The 19,060-nt window shown below is 38.8% G+C and overlaps 1 long non-coding RNA gene across 15 annotated transcripts in view; it reads left to right on the forward strand.

Moving 5' to 3' along the window:
- The window catches only part of LOC140640115 (uncharacterized), a 37,386-nt gene extending 18,632 nt beyond the window's left edge, over window positions 1-18,754 (forward strand). For 2 of the 15 annotated variants that reach the window (XR_012036763.1, XR_012036766.1), the window contains 4 exons: window positions 671-829; window positions 1,484-1,640; window positions 3,321-3,390; window positions 18,278-18,754. This is a non-coding gene — a long non-coding RNA (uncharacterized lncRNA). Of the gene's footprint in view, window positions 1-670; window positions 830-1,483; window positions 1,641-3,320; window positions 3,391-9,246; window positions 11,033-18,277 lie in introns of those variants that run through there. The other 13 variants (XR_012036764.1, XR_012036767.1, XR_012036769.1 and 10 more) reach the window with 10 other exon arrangements.
- Window positions 18,755-19,060: the final 306 nt, after the last annotated feature.

The raw sequence follows: 19,060 nt of genomic DNA on the forward strand, positions 1-19,060 counted from the left end.
TTTTCCTTTCTTTCTTTCTTTTTCTTTCTCTCTCTCTCTTTCTCTCTCTCTCTCCCTCCCTCCCTCCCTCCCTCCCTCCCTCCCTCCCTCCCTCCCTTCTTTCCTTCCTTTCTTCCTTTCAGATTTATTTACTTATTTGGGAGAAAGAGAGAGAGTACACATGAGTAGGGGTGAGGGAGAGGTGCACAGAGGAAAAGGGAGAGAAAGTCCCATCCTAAGCAGATCCTGCTGAGTGTGGAGCCCAACTTGGGGCTCAATCTCACAACCCTCAGATCACAACCTGAGCTGAAACCAAGAGTCAGATGCTAAACTGACTGGGACACCCAGGTGCCCCTCTTTGGTACATTTCAAAGTCTGTCACAATTTTTCTTTTTTAAAAAAAATATTTATTTATTCATGAGATAGAGAGAGAGGCAGAGACACAGGCAGAGGGAGAAGCAGGCTCCATGCAGGGAGCCCGATGTGGGACTCGATCCCAGAACCTCAGGATCACACCCTGGGCCAAAGGCAGGCACTAAACTGATGAGCCACCCAGGGATTCCCCTGTCACAATTTTTTTCTGATAGTCTCTCTTCATTTCTCATGATTATAGAATCTCAAGGAAAGATTGTTCTTGACCACAAAATAAAATTGATTTCTTTTTCTTTTTTCTTCTTAAATTTATTTTGAGACTGAGAGCACATGAAAGCAGGGGGAGGGACAGAAGGAGAGAGAATCTCAAGCAGACTCCACATTGAGTGTGAAGCCTGACATGGGGCTTGATTCATGACCCTGAGATCATGACCTGAGCTGAAACCAAGAGTGTTGCTTATCCAACTGAGCCATCCAGGTATACCAAGATTGATTTCAATTAAGTTTGGCTTGATTGGCTTGATTGTTTACGTAAATGCAGCAAGGATATTCATAAACATATAGGCTTCCTTAAGTTTGCTTTGTAAATCTTGAGCTATATAGTATTGAACAACTGCTAATGTCATAAAATTAACTTCTGTCTGAGAATTTTCAAAAGAAATCTCAGATGGATTTAAAAGCCTCTACTACTTATTATTTTGAGACTAGGAAACCAGTTCTAAGAAATGGTCTCCACTGAATTTTACTGCTATACCTATGAATTTAGGTGAATTCTTCTCTTCTTAAGTTCCCTAAATATCCTATAGTTCCTGGTCTGCTAGAAGTGCCCTTCCTAACCACCTGAAAGGCTTGGGAGCCTGCCAGCCAGGAGCCAGGCTAGCTTTCCTGAGTTTTGGAGTTCTGTAAGTACAGCTAAAACAAAGTGGTGGGCATATCTGACTAAATGACCCTTCAGATAAGGCCCATATTGCATAATCAATGTGTGCAATTATATCCTGGTAAAAAGGAAGGCTGCAAACTATTCAAATAACTGTATTGCCATGAAAAGTGAGGAGATTCTTTAGTGTTTCTGAGTTCTGGGGACCCAGTGAGAATCAGATATCACTTAAAATCTGTTTATTTTTTTTAATAGATTTTATTCATTTATTCTAAAGAAACACAGAGAGAGGAAGAGACATAGGCAGAGGGAGAAGCAGGCTCCCTGCAGGGACTCAATACAGGACTCAATCTCTGGACCCTGGGATCACGAGGAAAGCCAAAGGCAGACACTCAACCACTGAGCCACCCAGGTGCCCCACTTAAAATCTGTTTCTGTTTACAAAAGCAGAATTTACTAAATTGTGTTATAGAAGTGTAAAAGGAAAGAGAAATGGCTTTCTTATAGATCTGGAAGATAATTTTTTTTAAATGAGCAGTATTCCAGATAACCATAATAAAATTTCCCTTTTTGGTTTATTTAGTCTGATAGTTAATTCTTGTTCTACTGGATCTTGGGAACTGAAAAGAGTTTTGTAAACCTTGACTCGGATCACTGATACAGTCTGAAAGTTATCTAAGGGATGTCACTTCTTAAGTCTGCACCTAAGAGTCTGTTATTTGAAATGTCCATCAATTGAAGGACCTGGTAAAGTCCTTTTCAATGAGACTCTGAGACTGGCCTTTGTTCAAGACATAAGTCTGACCCTTCCCTCATAGCATCACCTCAGAGATGAGATTAGCTTAAAACAAAAACTGTTTGTAGATAACAAAGATTCAGAATGGCTGTGGTTAATTTATCACTGATAATTTTGAAATGAAGAAGATCTCATGATAAGCAAAACAAAGATAATAAAATCATTTAAAAAATTTAGACAACCATCTCTAAGCTAAGCTTCTTTCCAAAGAAACCAGTGAATACTGCATTTGGTTTATCAAAATGTATGAATATAATTTTGTAAAGGAAAAGAATCTTGAGATAGAGCATATAGTAATCCTGAGACATAATATACACAATTTACCAAGAGTGCACCAAAAATATCAAGTAAAGAGTGTCAGTAAATCTGGATCTTATTTTTATAAAAAATATAAATGAGCATTTACATTGCCATTCATTTACCATATTCCATGGGTAATATTCAATGATGTACATTTCTGACTGAGAACCAATGGCCTAGAAGCCTCTAGATTCAAATTAAAGAAATAAAGTTTGACTAAGTATTTCAAATAATACCTATTTATGACTGATAACCCCATACTGCTGTGGCCTTCATATATTAGGCAAAGCATCTCCAGGACACTAATAAATATAGGAAAACTTGAAAGAAACTATTTCTTAAGAGTTTTGATCAGTGTTTTCACTGGGGCCAAAACATATTATAGGAATCCAGAACACTGACATATTTCCAGGGATGTCCCACAAAGCATACACTTTTTAAAGTATTTATTAAATAAAATATCATTTTATTTATACCAATTTAACCCAGGGCAGGCTGAGTGTCTCTGCTGACAGTTCTTCCCAAAAAACTCTCACCATAGTCACATATCAAACAAACCTAATTATTTGTAGGACTTTTCTTTTTATAAAGTAAAAAAAAAAAAAAAAAAAAAAAATTGTGAGTTTTTCTAAGGGTTCTCTGGAAAATCTCAAAGATGGCTTTAAGTGTAGAAAACATCCTGACAGTTTTGATTTTTTTCTACATTTAGGATCTCATTTTGAGGAGGCACAATTTACAAAAGTTGTCAGAGGAGTTTAGACGACTGATTAAAATAGGCTCATAGATGTCTGAGAAATATTATTTGATTTCCTACTTAATCAAAGTGACAATAAATATTTTAAAAAATATACATGGATGACACTGCAATTAGAAAGAACCTTACTTTCATAAAAAGGAAAATTTGTTCTTTTTTTCTCTTTAAATAATCAAAAACATAATAAAGTCCACATAAAACAGAAAATTATTCCAGTAAGATGCAAAATCTTTTCTCTCTAGGTGATTTACATAGAAAATGAAAAAAATTTCACCATTCACATAGTAAACAAAGGCATTCTCAATAAACCAGGTAAGCAAACGCATCAAAACAGAGTGAAATTTGCTATGATTTTAACATATTTCATAACTTCTTTTAAGATTCAGGTATTATTAGCAAAGCTAAATAGAATTCACATTCTGAATTTTTCGTTTCATTATCTTCTTTCATATTCTGGAAGAAGTTGACACTTCGCATTATAATAGATCTTAGGAGATCAAAACAAAATGTTTTATAATTCTGAGATGTCATTTATGTAAACATGCAATTTGTTCATTACTACCCTCCTCAAATTAAATAATAGACCAGTATCCTTAAAATTCTCAGTTTTAATTGCTAATATGATATTGATAGTTATACCCACATATGCAGAAGCCCTTTGGGGTCCTCAACAAGTCTGAAGAGTAGAATGATCTGGAGACCAACAAACTGAGGATTGATTCTTTAGGATAAAACTACTCTTTTTCTTTGAAAAATCAAAGTATTTATGCAATTGGATTTCTCTGTCACTATTGCTCCTAAGTGTAGGTGCAACTACACATATTATAACTTTTAATAAAAAGCAACTAACTTCTCATTCATAGAGAAAAGTGGGTATGTGGTGATAATTGAGAACTTTGCCATATGCCAGCATGACAGCAAGCTAGAAAAGCTCATGAATGAAAAACTTTTATGTAGCCATGCATTTCTCTTTTATATGTTCTTAAGGTAGCAAAAATAAATATGCACACTAACATGACCCATAGATATAGTCCCTCTAGAGCATATAATTCATTATATGTTTCAGCATTTTATCTTATTTTAGGAATTATCTAGATATTCAATGACTATCCATTCATTAACTCAATTTAATACCGCTCAGGGTTTTAAGCTACCTAGGAATCTTGGAAGTCATCTTTATGCCAACATGCTACAGAACAATTTTTCTTGAAATAAAATTATGAAAATCATAATTCAATTTTGTTGAACACAAATTCACATTTTATAAGAGTATTGTTAGTTTATTTAATCAGTAACCTGTATAACCATACGAAAAATACACCCAAATAGAATGAAATGTATGCTTTTATTATCAACACTGGAAGATCAAAGAGGGCATAACTGTCCTATTAAACCATACATATTAAATTAGTTTTATTTGCCAAATGTTTACCTTAATTATATGAACTTGGTTTCTTAAAATATCTTTGAATTAGTTTCTTTCAGGATTTTTTTCTTAGTGTAGCACGTTTAAAGAATTAGAAATTCAATCCTCTCATATTAAAATTTTAAGAGTATTTGATTTATATAAGCACTTACTTTTCTCTTTAAGTCAATCAGAACAGAGATTCTTTAAAATAATTGATAATGTAATTTATAAAGACTGTCTCAAGGTAAAAATATATCACACTTACAGGAGTTAAAAGTCTGAACAATGGACACATCAACATATAGACACAAAGTAAGCTTAGAACTTCAAGTCTGTAGTTTTTGCCACGTTGAGACATAACATGCATAGAAACACAAACACTGGGGCATCTGCATGGCTCAGTCAGTTAAGCATTTGCCTTTGGCTCAGGTCATGATCTTGGGGTCCTGGGATCGAGCTCCACATCAGGCTCCATGTTGAGCATGGAGTCTGCTTCTACCTCTCCCCTGCTCGTGCTATCTCTCTCTCTCTCTCTCAAATAAATAAAATCAATAGAAAGAAAGAAAGAAAGAAAGAAAGAAAGAAAGAAAGAGAGAAAGAAAGAGAGAGAGAGAGAGAAAGAAAGAAAGAAAGAAAGAAAGAAAGAAAGAAAGAAAGAAAGAAAGAAGAAGAAAGAAAAGAAAGAAAGACAAACATTCATTGGTATAGATATTGAAGAGCTGTTTTCCTTCTTGGTGGGTGCAAAATTGTTTGAGCTTGAAATAAACAAATAGACAAACAAGCCTAATCAACCAAATTCTCTATCATCTCTTTACATAACAAAAAATATAATTTTATATTTTTATTTATAAAAATATAATTTATTAATTAATTTACAGAGATCATTAAATGACTAGACTATAAAATCAAATTCCCAATCATTGCTTCCACCATTGGGTAATAACTTCTCAGCCATAAACAAAACACACAAATGAAAGAAAACAAAACAAAACACAAAACTGATAGGAAAATAAAAGCTGGAGAGACTGAGTCAACAAAGTTCTATTGCTACTTTGGGTTCTCCTCTGGGTGTCAAGAATTGACATACCTGGGCTTCAGCTGCCCAGAGGATGTACTTCTCTGGCCGAACAATTTTTCATCTCAGGAACCTTTACACCAGCAAAAATTATTGAGGACCCCAAGTACCTTTTGTTTGTGTGGATTATACCTATCAATGCTTACTATAGTAGACATTAAAGCGGAAATTTTTTAAATGTTTGTATTCTCATTCATAAGTAACTCATTGTGAATAATTCATCAAAGAGCTAACCATAGAATTACCATATGATCCAATAATTCTACTCCTGGGTATATATACACCAAAGAATTGAAATCAGGGATTCAAACAGATACTTGTAAACCAATGCTCATTGCAGCATTTTTGCATTTTTTGCAATAGCCAAAAGGTGAAAATGACCCAAATGTCCATCAATAAGGGAATGGATAAACAGATGTCTTATGTACTTACAATGGAATATTATTCAGCCCTAAAAAGGAATGAAGTTTGATACGTGCTATGACAGGGATGAACCTGGAAAGCATGTCAAGTAAAAGAAAAAAAATTACATAATTCTATTGTATGGCATATCTAGAAAAGGCAAATTCATAGTGAGGAAAAGCAAGAGGGCACCAGTTAGCTAGGACTAAGGGAGGAGGAGAATGGGAAGTCATAGCTTAATGGGCACAGAGTTTCTGTTTGGAGTGATGTCATTAGTATCACAAAATTGTGTGCTTGAAAATTGTTCAAATGGTGTATTCTGTGTTATATATGTGTTAGCCGAATTTAAAAAAAAAAAAAGAAAGCAAAAATAACAATAATAAAACCATTACATGTTAATATAAGTAAAATATTTTCTTGGATAAAACTATTTAAAAAATGTTTAAATGATAAGAATGATACAGTTTTACAAGTCTTTAATATCTGATTTAGAAGAAAATTCTCATAGCTGCTTCTTCATGTAGTCTGTTGTGATATCTAGGCTTGGTTGAAGTATATGAAGAAAATCTGACTTCACACAAAAATGTACTTGGAAAAAGGAGAAGTCATTTAACAGCTTTTGCAGATAATTGTGGATATTCTTCTTTGGTATTACACCAGAACTTGATAAATGAGAACTTCTTAAAGGTTATTTGCAATGTGGAATCTGAAATTACATCCTTAGGTCTATCTTGCTTTTTGAGTGGATCTCTTACGTATGCATGATTTCATAACATAAATTGATCATTTAGAATATGTTGGTTCACTGAGTCATGTAGCTCTTCCAAAGATATATTTCATTATACAATATCAAAAATCACATCAGTAAATATCACCACAAATCTCATCCAAAAATCTTTAAGTTTTGGAAAACATACAGTGATGGGTACAAGCTTTAAAAAATTCTAATTTTTGCTTGAAACCTTGGATTTCATTATTGGCAACAAATACTGTAATTTTCTCCCTTAAGCTCACTTTCTTAGTGCTTGTGAAAATACCTGCCAAATTCCCAAGTCTAAGTAACCATTTTTGGTATGTCAGTTGGGTTTTTTTTTTTTAAATAAAAACTGGTGTTTTATGAGAAAAAAAATGTATAGTTTAGCTCACAATTTAAATATTTGCACAAAGGCTTTTCTACAAGGCAGCCATTATACTTGGCATGCAGCAAAAATGCTCTTTGTGCATGCTTTCCATTTTGTCATACAGAATATTAAACAAAATTAACCCTTTGGGAGAGAAATTTGGCAATACCTAACAACATATCTGTTGACTTTTGGTTCAGCAATCCTATTTCTGAAGATATACCTTAATGATGCAAAAAATGCTTATGTACAAGTTTATTTATTATAGCAAGGTTTATAATTGTTAAAAAAAGGGGGGGGGAGTACAACCTAATGGCCTCTCCATAGAATAGTGATTGAATAAGCTATGACAGATCTACAAAATGGAGTACTATAAAGCTGTCTAAAAGAATGAAGAAGATGCGTAAGAACTGATTCACAGGATATGCTGTTAAGAGAAAAAAGCAAAGAGTAAAAGAGTAGCCATACTATGCTACTTTGTATAAGAAAGTAAGGATATAAAGAACACCCAAGATCTCCTTAGTTGTGCAAATGAATTAGAAAAAGATAAATGAGATCCATTCTCTTAAGATGGTGGGTGGGAAAGTGGTGGAAAGAAGGGATATTGGTAACGTGGTAATGGACAGCAACAAGTGACACGTCCTTGAGTATGCCTTTTTGTACAGGCTTGGATCTTCTAATCAGGATATGTTATGCACACCTCAAAATATAAGCAAATAAATAAAAACAAGATGTAGGAGAAGTCAAAGTTGGAATACAAGCCATAACAAATAAACCTGTTTTAAAATGAAAAACATTGAAGAGGAAGGGAAAGAAAAAAATCCATCTGCACAACTTCGGAAAACAGTGATGCTGGCTGGATTTGATAAAGCTAAAGACAAAAGGAGCTGCTCACAATTACTTTACTCTAGTTAGTAAATCTGTTTCTCATGGGGATATGTTAGCAATTCTGTAGCTACTTTATGTTTATACGAGGACTGAATAAGTGTAGATAATGAGAGTAGGATTTCTCGCTGTTGGAGAAAGAAGTTACAAATAAGGAATGCAGAAATACTGGAATAAGCCTTGTGGTTATTTTGGGTTGGAATCAGAAGTATTGCTAGGGACTCATGATTTTTTAAATATAAATAAGTACAGATAGAAAGATATAGGTATAAATATATATGTGTGGTTTCATCCTAATTCTCTATGTTGAGAAGACCCCAATAACAATGAGTGCATTTAGTTTCCAGATTTTGGTGTCCCCGGTTAAAGAAAACAGTGTTACATGGGAATAATGGTAGATTACAAGACTTGAGCATAGAAAATGCAAATGAGCTTGGAACAATTTGTGGTACCAGAAAAAAAAAAAAAAAGATGTGCTTGAAAAGAGATAGGGATATGTAAAAAATATACAGGAGCTCACCTGAAGGAACAACCCATGGCCAAATTTGGAACAGTTTGAGCAACAAAATAAATAATGATAAAAATAAATAAATACATAGATAATGACAATTCGCTTGTAGTTTATAGACTGAAACAAATTTCCACCAACTCGAAAGAAAGAAAGAAGGAAAGAATGAAAGAAAGAAAAATAGCTTTTTCTTACCGAACAACCCAACACCATTCAAGGAGTTAGGTATTCTTGAGTAACTAGGTATGGCAGGCAGAAGAATAGCCCCCCAATGATGTTCATGTCCTTGCCTCCAGATATTGCAAATATATTATCTCCCAAGACAAAGACACTTCATAGAGGTGATTAAATTAAGGACTTTGAGTTGGGGAGACCCAGAGATTACCTCTAGGTGGGCCCAAGGTAATCCCAAGGATCCTTGGCATTAACATTGCATCTATAAAGAACTTCCTAAGAGGATAAATGGAAAATAGTAAAATGGTCATTTTTCATTTCCAAGATGTGGAATGAACTGAAATAAGCAAGATCCTGAACTATACGCATCTATTAAGGAACTTTCTTTTTGAGAGAAAAAGAGAGAGGGATAGGGGAAAGGCATGGAGAGGGGGAAGCAGACTCTCTGCTGAGCAGGGAGCCTGACACGGGGCTCGATCCCAAGACCCCAGGATCATGACCTGAGCCAAAGGCAGACACTTAACCGACTGAGCCACCCAGGTGTCTCCCCACCTTTTAAAAATATTTTATTTATTATTAAGGATTTTTTTTATAGGCTTGTCAACTCTGTGAATGCTTCTGGAAGAATACATAGGGTTTTACAGAGGGTCTCAGATGAAAGGAAGGCTTCTCTTGCATTATTTTACCTCCACTTGAAATGTCTGGCCATGTGAATGAAATACATTTCCAATTTTTAAAATGTTAATTAAAATAAATATTTATTGAAGGAATACACTGGGTATGAAAATTCATTGCAAAGACATCTTTTTGGTTTAAATTTAGACTTTCTCTTCCCTCCCCCCCAACCCAATCTTCTTTTCCCTTCTCCTCCCTTTCTTCTTTAATATATTGTGCCCACAAGGGAATTAAAGTGGCTTAATTAAAATATTGCAATTTAAAAAGAACACATTGTACTCTACCCTTTGAGAAATTCATTTCAGGAGCTGATCCTTGGTGGCTTGGCACAGGAGGCTGCCTCACCAAGGAGTGGGCTGTCTCTGAGCCATCAGGAAACTGTTTCCTTCATAGGATAAACTTGAAATCATCTTGATTTTTTGGGGGGGTGGGGGGAGAGGATTAGTTTCTAGTGACCTTTATGATCAAACTTAAATGTTTGCATGTATTATTTTTTTTTTTCATTCGGGCAGCTTTTATTGACTGTCTACTGTCAGCCACGGACATGTCAGTGTTTGAGGAGGTAGATGGGAGTTTTATAACCTCAGCTTTTTACCAGTAGGCAATCTAAGAGACTGAGACAAGTGAGATGGCAGTAAGACAACCAGCATTCCCAGAATTAATCACTTTTGTCTCTCCTTCATGAGACCAGGGGCCATAAAACAGGGTCAGCTAATGACGGCTCATGGCCAAAGCTGACCCGGGGCCAAATCCAATTTATGGTTGAGTCACCCCACTCTCTCTTTTTGTAAACAAAGTTTTATTGAAACACACAGCCACATCCATCTGTTTATATGTTGTCTCTGGCTGCTTTCCCACCAAAATGACTGAGTTGAATAGTTATAACAGCAACTATATGACTCTCAAAGCCTGAACTACTTATTCTCTGGCCTGAACAGAAGAAGTTTGCTGACCCCTGTTATAAACTCACCTGAGCAAAAAAGAGTCCAATGCGTCATGTGGAGCTACAACCAGAACTAAACCTGTCTTAGTAGGGATTAGGAGACAGAAGAAATTGAGAGTCTGGTGGTCGTTTGAGGACTGAACCTTAGCATAGTTCAGCATGCACTTTTTCTAGAAGAGCGCTCATGCATCACGACAGTACAGGCAAGCAGAATAATGGAGTTCAGCAATGAGTAAAGTCAGAGCAGGTTCCACCCACATTTGCTTTTCTTGGCCAGTGGTACATGTGAGAGAGGATGGATAAATGTCATAAGTCTACACTCATGGGTGCAGCTAGAAGTATGGGATTTGATGAGCACCTAGCTGCATGAGCAAATCATAAAAACATATTGCATGAAAAAAGTAGTGTTTATGTCAAAACTGTTTATGTCAAAAATAGATGCGTACAGATCAACAATTTACATCCTGTTACATCACTTATAAGCAAAAGGTCTGCATTAAACACATTGCCTTGTGGGAGAGGACAAAGGGAGTGGCTGTGGGAATAAGAATGAATCAATCACCTCATGAGACAATGAGGAGACCTCACGCAGACAGATGATGACACTGTGCAGTGAGTGGAACAGTTTAATCAACTCAGGTCCCCAGCACCTGAGGTCTGAGGACAACATAACCAAATGGAAGGAAGGGATGGGGGGGTGGTGGGAGAGAAAGGAGGAAGGAGAGAAGAAGACAAAGGAGGAGTGAAAGAACCTGGAGACGGAAACCCCGGGTGGCTCAGCGGTTTAGTGCCACCTTCGGCCCAGGACGTGATCCTGGAGACCCGGGATCGAGTCCCACGTCGGGCTCCCTGCATGGAGCCTGCTTCTCCCTCGGCCTGTGTTTCTGCCTCTCTCTCTGTGTCTCTCATGAATAAATAAATAAAATCTTAAAAAAAAAAAAAAAAAAGAACCTGGAGCCATATTCTGATTGTGTCATAGCTCTGGCAATTCAATACATTTGTAACCTTGTGACAGCAGTCATGACTCAACTTCCAAACAACCCAGAGTCTGAATAGTGGAGGCAGTGGTGGTGATGATGTGTGTGTGCATGTGTGTGTGTGTGTGTGTGTGTGTGTGTGTGAGAGAGAGAGAGAGAGAGAGAGGTAAGAAGGGGTCAGAGCCATGAGGACTCCAAGCCAAATGAGGTCCAGTTCAATCTTCAGGGAATGGAGCCAGTCTAAGGTAGGCAGGCTGTAAGAGTCTTAGCAAAGTAGGGTCCAGGGTCCAGTTGGGATCCACAGCCCAGATGAGAGCTTGCTGCTCTGGCACATGGTGTGAATCAGGAGAGAAGACTGCAGCTCTTTGGACACTCACCTCAGGCATATTAGGTCATTAATTTAGTCTATTCTGGGGAGTGGGTTCGGAATATGATAGTAGGTTTCTATTGACTCAGGAACTGCGCCGAAGACTTGGGCAACTGTGGGTTCAAGGTCATCAGAGATAATCTTTGGATTCTTTGGGCAAATGTCATCATCCCTCTGTGCTTATTTTCCACAATTTGATATGTGTTTTGACTGCCTCAATGGACTGTTTTGCTGATCAAATGAAATGACACGTCTGGAAAAACTCTGGAAAAAATAGAGCACCCCACACCTTAGTTACTAATATATTTAAGCATTTCTTAGAAAATAATTCCTCCTTCTCATCTACTCCATCAGCTCGGTTTGCTGGAAAGAAAGAAAAAAGGGAGCTGGTAATATCTCCTAGCTGCCAATTTACTCTGCAAGGCTTAAGAGAAAACATATCAGCTTTTGTTATTTTGGTAATTTTCTTCAAAAGGAACATGTATTATTACACATAATTTCATCCTTAAATTCTCAAACATTAAGTCAGTCCTTTCCCATAGTTTTCAAACACTTCTGAGCTGTAGCTCAGGACCGCCCAGTTTACAGCTGGCTCCCCCTGGGCCACCTGCACTGCTGACCCCCCAGGCTTTATCTCAGGGTGACCCATTAGCTGACCCATTAGCCTCACAAACAGGAGAGATGAGCAAGATACTGGAGTTCACCAGTCAGTGGCTTTATGGGTAAGGAAAGATATACTAAGATTGTAGTTTTCAAAGAATACAATAAATATACTGGTATCATTTTCTATTATCAAATAATTCAATACATTTCTAAACTACACTTTTTCTCTTTTAAAAAATAATTTGAAAATTATTAGCAGGGCCTAACTAGAGAGTTAAATTCACTTGTTACCCAGCTAACATTTGGGACACACACACACACACGTATACATATATTATATATATTATATTCATTTCTGCAATATCAACTTCAAATTACATATACAGTTCTGTCATTGGCTGCTTTTAAAATACAGTATTTCATCACTAGTACCTTTTTATGTTACTAAATTTTCCTCAGTAACATGAGTTTTAAGTACCAAATACTATTTGGTCACATAAATGTGTCATAGTTGATTGACCTTTTCTGTAGTTAGTAGTTAGGTTACTTATATTTTTTTTACCATTAAAAGTGACGTTTTCATGAATATTCTTTCACATGCATCTTTAATAACATTGCTGATTGTTTCCTAGAATAGATTCATGAAATTCGAACTACTGTGACAAAATATGCTGAGATTTTTAAGTCTCTTGATACTTAGTTCCAAATTGTTTTTCAGAACCACTTATATATATTATATTATATTCCAATTGGTACCAGCATTGAGTCTCAGCTTTAAAAAGCAAAAAACAAACACACACACACATACACACACACACACAAAACTCTTGCTTATTTGAGAAGTGCAGGGAACAAATTGTTTTGTTCTTCCCAGCATCCCTTTGGGGAACATTCCTTCCCCTGTTCCATAATCATTCAAATCAGACCCTAGAAGCATAAACACTATTCAGCAATGACACGCATATTGTATGCCTCCATGTGACGACACCACTTATTTTCTTGCTGAAATTGGCTTTGCATCATAAAAAAACAAAACTCTCACAATTCATCTTGATTATTTTAGAAAATGTCTTATGCAAACAGCATCCTGCATTCATATTACTCTTCTAGAGGAATCCAGGCTTCATTGGGTCAGGGCTTCCCTCTCAGTGATAAAAAGCTCTCCAGAGTATCTTTTCTTTTTGGATTTTTGGCTCCACACAGTATCAGCCCCTGATGTAGCCGATGCAAATGATGGTATTTCTAGCTCAGTGTGTAATAACTTATGGAAGGAAAGCATGTAGAAAGGCTAGGCTGTTCATCCAGTGTAAGCTAGGGAGGAATGTGATGGGAAACATGTGAGCCTACCAAAAGCATGCAGGAGACAGAGGTTTAAAAAAAGTGTGTGAAATGAAGCAAAACAGCAGGAGGACTATGTTTTTCAGAGTTTAGATGTAAGCAAAAAGATGAGTCCTGACATAAAAGATACATTGATTTTCACTGTCTGGCTTTGATTGTGGAGAGAGGCAGAGGTGAGCTAGGGAAAAAAATCCAGAAACCTTTGGGAGAGCACGATGAAGAACCTATATGCACAAAAGCCTGGACTCAGGGATTTGGGTTCAAGAAACTTCCAGTGAAGACCTGGGATCTCCTACTGGATGAGGGCAGGCTCCATGGAAGAGCTACCTGCAGTTTACCTATTCACACATTGCTCCTTTCTAAGGGTCGTCAGCAGTTAAATAGCTCTCTTTCATTATTGAGTACAGAAGTTAAATGCTCATTATGGTTGTTTTACTAAAGAGTTATGATGTAGTAGGGGGGAAAAGGACACTTCAGTTTGGAGGAGAGTGCTTATATCTCTCTTGGTTAGACATTCCTAAAAAAAAATAAATAATAGCTTATTCATAACTCAAGGCTTCACGGCTTCCCTTTGGCAGCTCTTGGAATTGTTTGCATCAAGACTGGATGGAAACAGTCTCTGAAGGGTTTACCTGGCAAACTTTACAGAATAGTTGCTCCGAGTCACCGCTGGGAAGAGATGCTGAAGGGGAAAGAAAAAGGCATAAACTAACAATTATAGGCTAAGAGAAATACCCCAATTAACTTTCTGTTTTAGCAAAAGTTAAACGTGTGCACTCCCTAACCACCACTATAATGAGCTGATCAAGCTATTAAGCTATTATTTCTCAGTTCTAATCCACCTTTCTGCATCATATTTAGTGATACTGGAGCACATTCCTGCTTTGCCAGAAGGCTCTCTGTTAAGCTGTTCAGTAGGGGACATTACAGGGAGACAGTGGTGCTAGAGAAGGGAGACCCATCAGCCCAGCCAGCAAGGCACTGGGGTGCAGTGGGCTGCTTTCTGCAGTGGCCGTGTCTGTGCTACCATAGAATTCTTTGAGTGTTCTTTCAGATGCCCAGGTAAAAACCTTCTATCTAGGTAGCAGTTCTGGATAAATTTATTCTGCATAAATAACTGGTGTGGGGTCTGACTTTTGACTGACCCGTGAGCCTACATAGATCTTTCTACACAATCAGACAGGTGGCCAGAAAGGTACGATCACCTTTCTTTCTGATATGGTGTTCCAGCTTGTCCGTCACTGGCTGTGAACAGATAATCCAAATGTGGTATGTCCATACAATGGAATGGAATATTATTTGGACATAAAAAACAATAAAGTAGTAATACATGTTATAACATGGATGGATCCTGAAAACACGATAAGTGAAGGAAGCCAGCCACAAAAGGCTACATGAAATTTCCCAAATAGGCAAGTATATAGAGATGGCAAGTAGATTAGTGGTTACTTTGGATGGGGGCAGGAGGAGAAGGAGATGAGCAAGGGGAGGCGGGAATGGGGATTGATTGTTAACGGGATTTTTAATGCAAGATGAAAATGTTTTAAATCAGATTGCAGTGATGGGTGCACCATCCCGTGAATACATTAAAAAGCATTGAATTGCACCCTGTAAATGCATGAGTTGTACTGTATGTGGATTATATATCAAAAACCTGTTAAAAATGGCAGGACTAGTCTCTGGAGGCCTATGATTTCTAATATTCCGCTTAACGTTCTTACCTGTTCCATAAATATTTCTTGAGACCTATTGTGTGTTAGAAACCGCACTGGGTATTGGGAATATAAAGATCAGTTGGACACAGTTCTCATCCTAAAGAGTTTATAATCTGTTACGCAAAAGAGGTGTAGCCAAATAATCAGTGCAAAACGGTAACGACATCCCACGGTGCATGTTCTTGGTAGAAAGAACTATTTAAACTCTTTTTTTTATTTTTTTTTTTTACTTTTATTTAAAAAAAAATTTTTATTGGAGTTCAGTTTGCCAACATATAGCATAACACCCAGTGCTCATGCCGTCAAGTGTCCCCCTCAGTGCCCATCACCCAGTCACCTCAACCCCCCAACCACCTCCCTTTCCACCACCCCTTGTTCGTTTCCCAGAGTTAGGTGTCTCTCATGTTTTGTCACCCTCACTGATATTTAAAAAAATATATTTAAACTCTTCTTTGATGGCTGCATGCTAAGGGAGTGCCAATCGGAGGAAGAGCGGGTGGTCCTAGGAGGCTGTGTAGGAGTCCTGCAGCTGGCAGAGGGGACGGGCTCTGCAGGCAGGGGAGCGAGCGCACCCATCACCCATCGGGAAGCTAAGCGGTCCCGGGGGGCAGACACCCAGGGGGAGGATGGACTGGAGGACAGCTGAGCTGGAACCTGGGCCCCTGGCTGGTTTTTCCTGTTTTCCTCTCAACAATCCTGCCGCTCCTCTCTCAGCTGCTGCCTCTCCTTTGCCCCCGATTCCCATGTAAACGTCCTTGGCCTCAGTCTCTTTTGCCAGCCAGCCACGTTTTCTCCTCTTCTTCTTACTATCTTCCTTGTCTCTCCACCATGATGGTTGCAATAATATATTGTCTATTTGCTCTTCTTCAGCAGATCTTCTGTCCCTTCTGCTCTTTCCCTATTAGCGCCACTTTGGCAGAGGGTTCCGGCTTGTCTCTTTGATCTGTGAGACTCCTTAAAGGTTTTGGTAGCTAAAAATCCGGAGGTCAGTGTTATGCTAAGTTCTGCTTTCTGTACTTGACCAAGGACAAGCGCTTATTAGTATTCAAAAATGATACATTCTTGTATTTTCTCCCTAATGTTTTTCTCAAATCAGGAAGACAGAGCACAGGGGTCCCGTGACTGGGGCATCCATTAGACATGACTATCATCTTGCGGTTCCTGGAATCTCCCAGGGTCATGTCTTTTGCTTGGATACCAGATTTGTCAAATGAAGAATGTGGTCCTCCTGCCCAAAACACTTTTTTGACTTTACTCACAATGACACCGACACTTCATTATTCCAGACACAGGAAACCACATGCCTTGGCTCTGGAGTTGTGAAGTTAACACATCTGGTCCTGATAGTCTCTTTGCCAAGGTATCATCTCAAACAGGTAGTGACCAAATACAAGAATATTTCGTGGACTTAGGCTTGAGTAAGGGGAGAAGTGACAGGTGGCAGAGAAGGGAAGGTGAAAAGCGAAGATGATCTGGAAAAAAAGAAGCGGGGTTGGGGGATAGTGGGGTGGGGTGAGGATGGGTGGGGGATGGTTAGGGATCATATTCAAACCAGTTTATGCCAAGAGTGAGTTATCTACAGTGGGGTAAAGTGTTATTGCCTCTGACGTGCCCCTCATTCCTAAAGCCAGTTATAAAAATTCTTGGAAAAATAAGAAGAAAAATGAGATTGATGTTTGTTGGGGACTATACTGTGGTGGCATGTGGGCACCAGTGTCAGCTGATGGGACAGTTCAGTGGATCACAGGGGGGAGAAGGCCAGCCAAGCTTACCACAGATAAGCTTGCATACCCACCTCAGCAAGGGGGTGGGTGTCGCTGCTGGTCATGGAGGCCTGTCTGGATCTCCTAAAAGAGGCCACTTGAGGAATTCACATTTAATAGCTTGCCAGTATTTCTTTTAAATTTTATTTTCGGGATCCCTGGGTGGCGCAGCGGTTTAGCGCCTGCCTTTGGCCCAGGGCGCGATCCTGGAGACCCGGGATCGAATCCCACGTCAGGTTCCCAGTGCATGGAGCCTGCTTCTCCCTCTGTCTGTGTCTCTGCCTCTCTCTCTCTCTCTCTCTCTGTGACTATCATAAAATAAATAAATAAATAAATAAATTTTATTTTCAATAAATATTCATATCACAATTACTATCAAAGATTAGTCATAGAAATTAAATTTTCTTTTTTAGTTGTGTCCCCAATGTACCTTGTCAGCATTATGAAAATGAATGTTTTCTTGAAAATGGATTTTCAGAGGGCAGGAAATGACTCCTGGGAGGGAGTGGGGGAAGTATGTCTCCACCCTGTGTGTAGTGAAGGCTGGCCTTCCTAGGCCTCCTGGGCCTCCTGGGCCTTCCCACCTCCCCACCTCGCTGCCCCTCCTTCCTCCAGCTCCCCAACTGCACTGAAGGGCCCACCCTGACTCTCCCTGCTTTCTGCACTTTCTTTTCTCTCTGCAAAAACATAGCTCTGATAATCTCAAATATCCCTTGGCCTGCCAGGTTTGTATTATGTTGGAAAGTCAAAGATTCTGAACAGAGAGAGGTATCAAGCCTTCCCCTGGGCTTCCTTTTCCTTTCTACTCCTCAATTCTCTCTCTCCCCACCCTAATCCCACCCTTTCCCCCAAGAACAAAGCAATATAGCCCTCAACTACCAAACAAGTGCTAAATGTATTCAAATAGCTTCCTGAGCTGGGGAACTGTCTACATCTGAACCCTTGGTTCAACCAGCCAAGTGCCCTGCTGTAGTTACCATCTCTGATTTTACTTCGTATCAATCTAAATCATGAAATCAACCATGACAAAGCTGATCATGCCCCAAACACAGTGTCATTGTAAGGCATCAATGCCCCTCATGGGAGGAGGCTCAGTGTCTCCCTGAGGCCATGCCTCTGTGCCCAGGGAAATGTTGACACAGATTTTTTCAGTGTGTCTTTAAGGGCTATAGCTCAGTATGGTCCCTTGGGAAGGGAAATGCCTTCTTCTTGAATTTCTAATTAATATTCCTCCTCACCTTCTAGGGGTCCTCCTCTGGGACAACCCATCAAGTCTTGGTTCAAGTGAAGCTGGCCTCGCTTTGCCAACACTGCCTGAAATGTTGTGATCCCAGAACTGACTCTGGTCAAGTTTGATGATGAGCTGCATCACATTAACTACTGAATTATTCAGGAAGCTTCTCTACTCCCTCGCAGAGGAAACCGAGGAGACCATTGGAAACCATTGAAAGGAAGCAGAGATAATTTGGGAAGCTACGTTTAGTTTCCTTAAGGCTCCCCCTTTGCAGGCTCTCTGGAGATGGCTGCAATTAAGCTCCCTGCCCTGCCCCCACCCCAGCATGAAGGACTCAGTGGGCAGCTGTGGTTTTATGAGTTTTTCTTGTGCGAACCTCATTAAACTTCAGATTCCTCAGGGTAAAAAGCAAATGGGGAATGAGAGTTGCCTGCCTGGGAGATGCTGAGGTTAAACACTGAGCAATAAAGCCATTCACTGATTTCAAACTTCTCTTTGTTGTTTCTTTGGCTTTCCCTCGAGACTTCTGTATGCCCAAAGTTGAGCAGTAGAATGTGGGGGCATGGGGCTGTGGGGATGCAGTTTATGAGTAGGTGGTGTGTGTGTGTGTGTGTGTGTGTGTGTGAGAGAGAGAGAGAGAGAGAGAAGGTCAAGGAAGGTCATACAGGGTGAGAGAAGTTTGCAGGTCTTGGCTTCTCTTTATTACAAACCCAGGAGCATTTGAAGCTTGTCACAAGGAGCCATTGGTCCACAGAACTGCCCCTTAAGTCCTCCAGCATCTCTCTGCAGCAGGC

Source organism: Canis lupus, chromosome 9 (genome assembly GCF_048164855.1).
Source record: "Canis lupus baileyi chromosome 9, mCanLup2.hap1, whole genome shotgun sequence".
Lineage (NCBI taxonomy): Eukaryota > Metazoa > Chordata > Mammalia > Carnivora > Canidae > Canis > Canis lupus.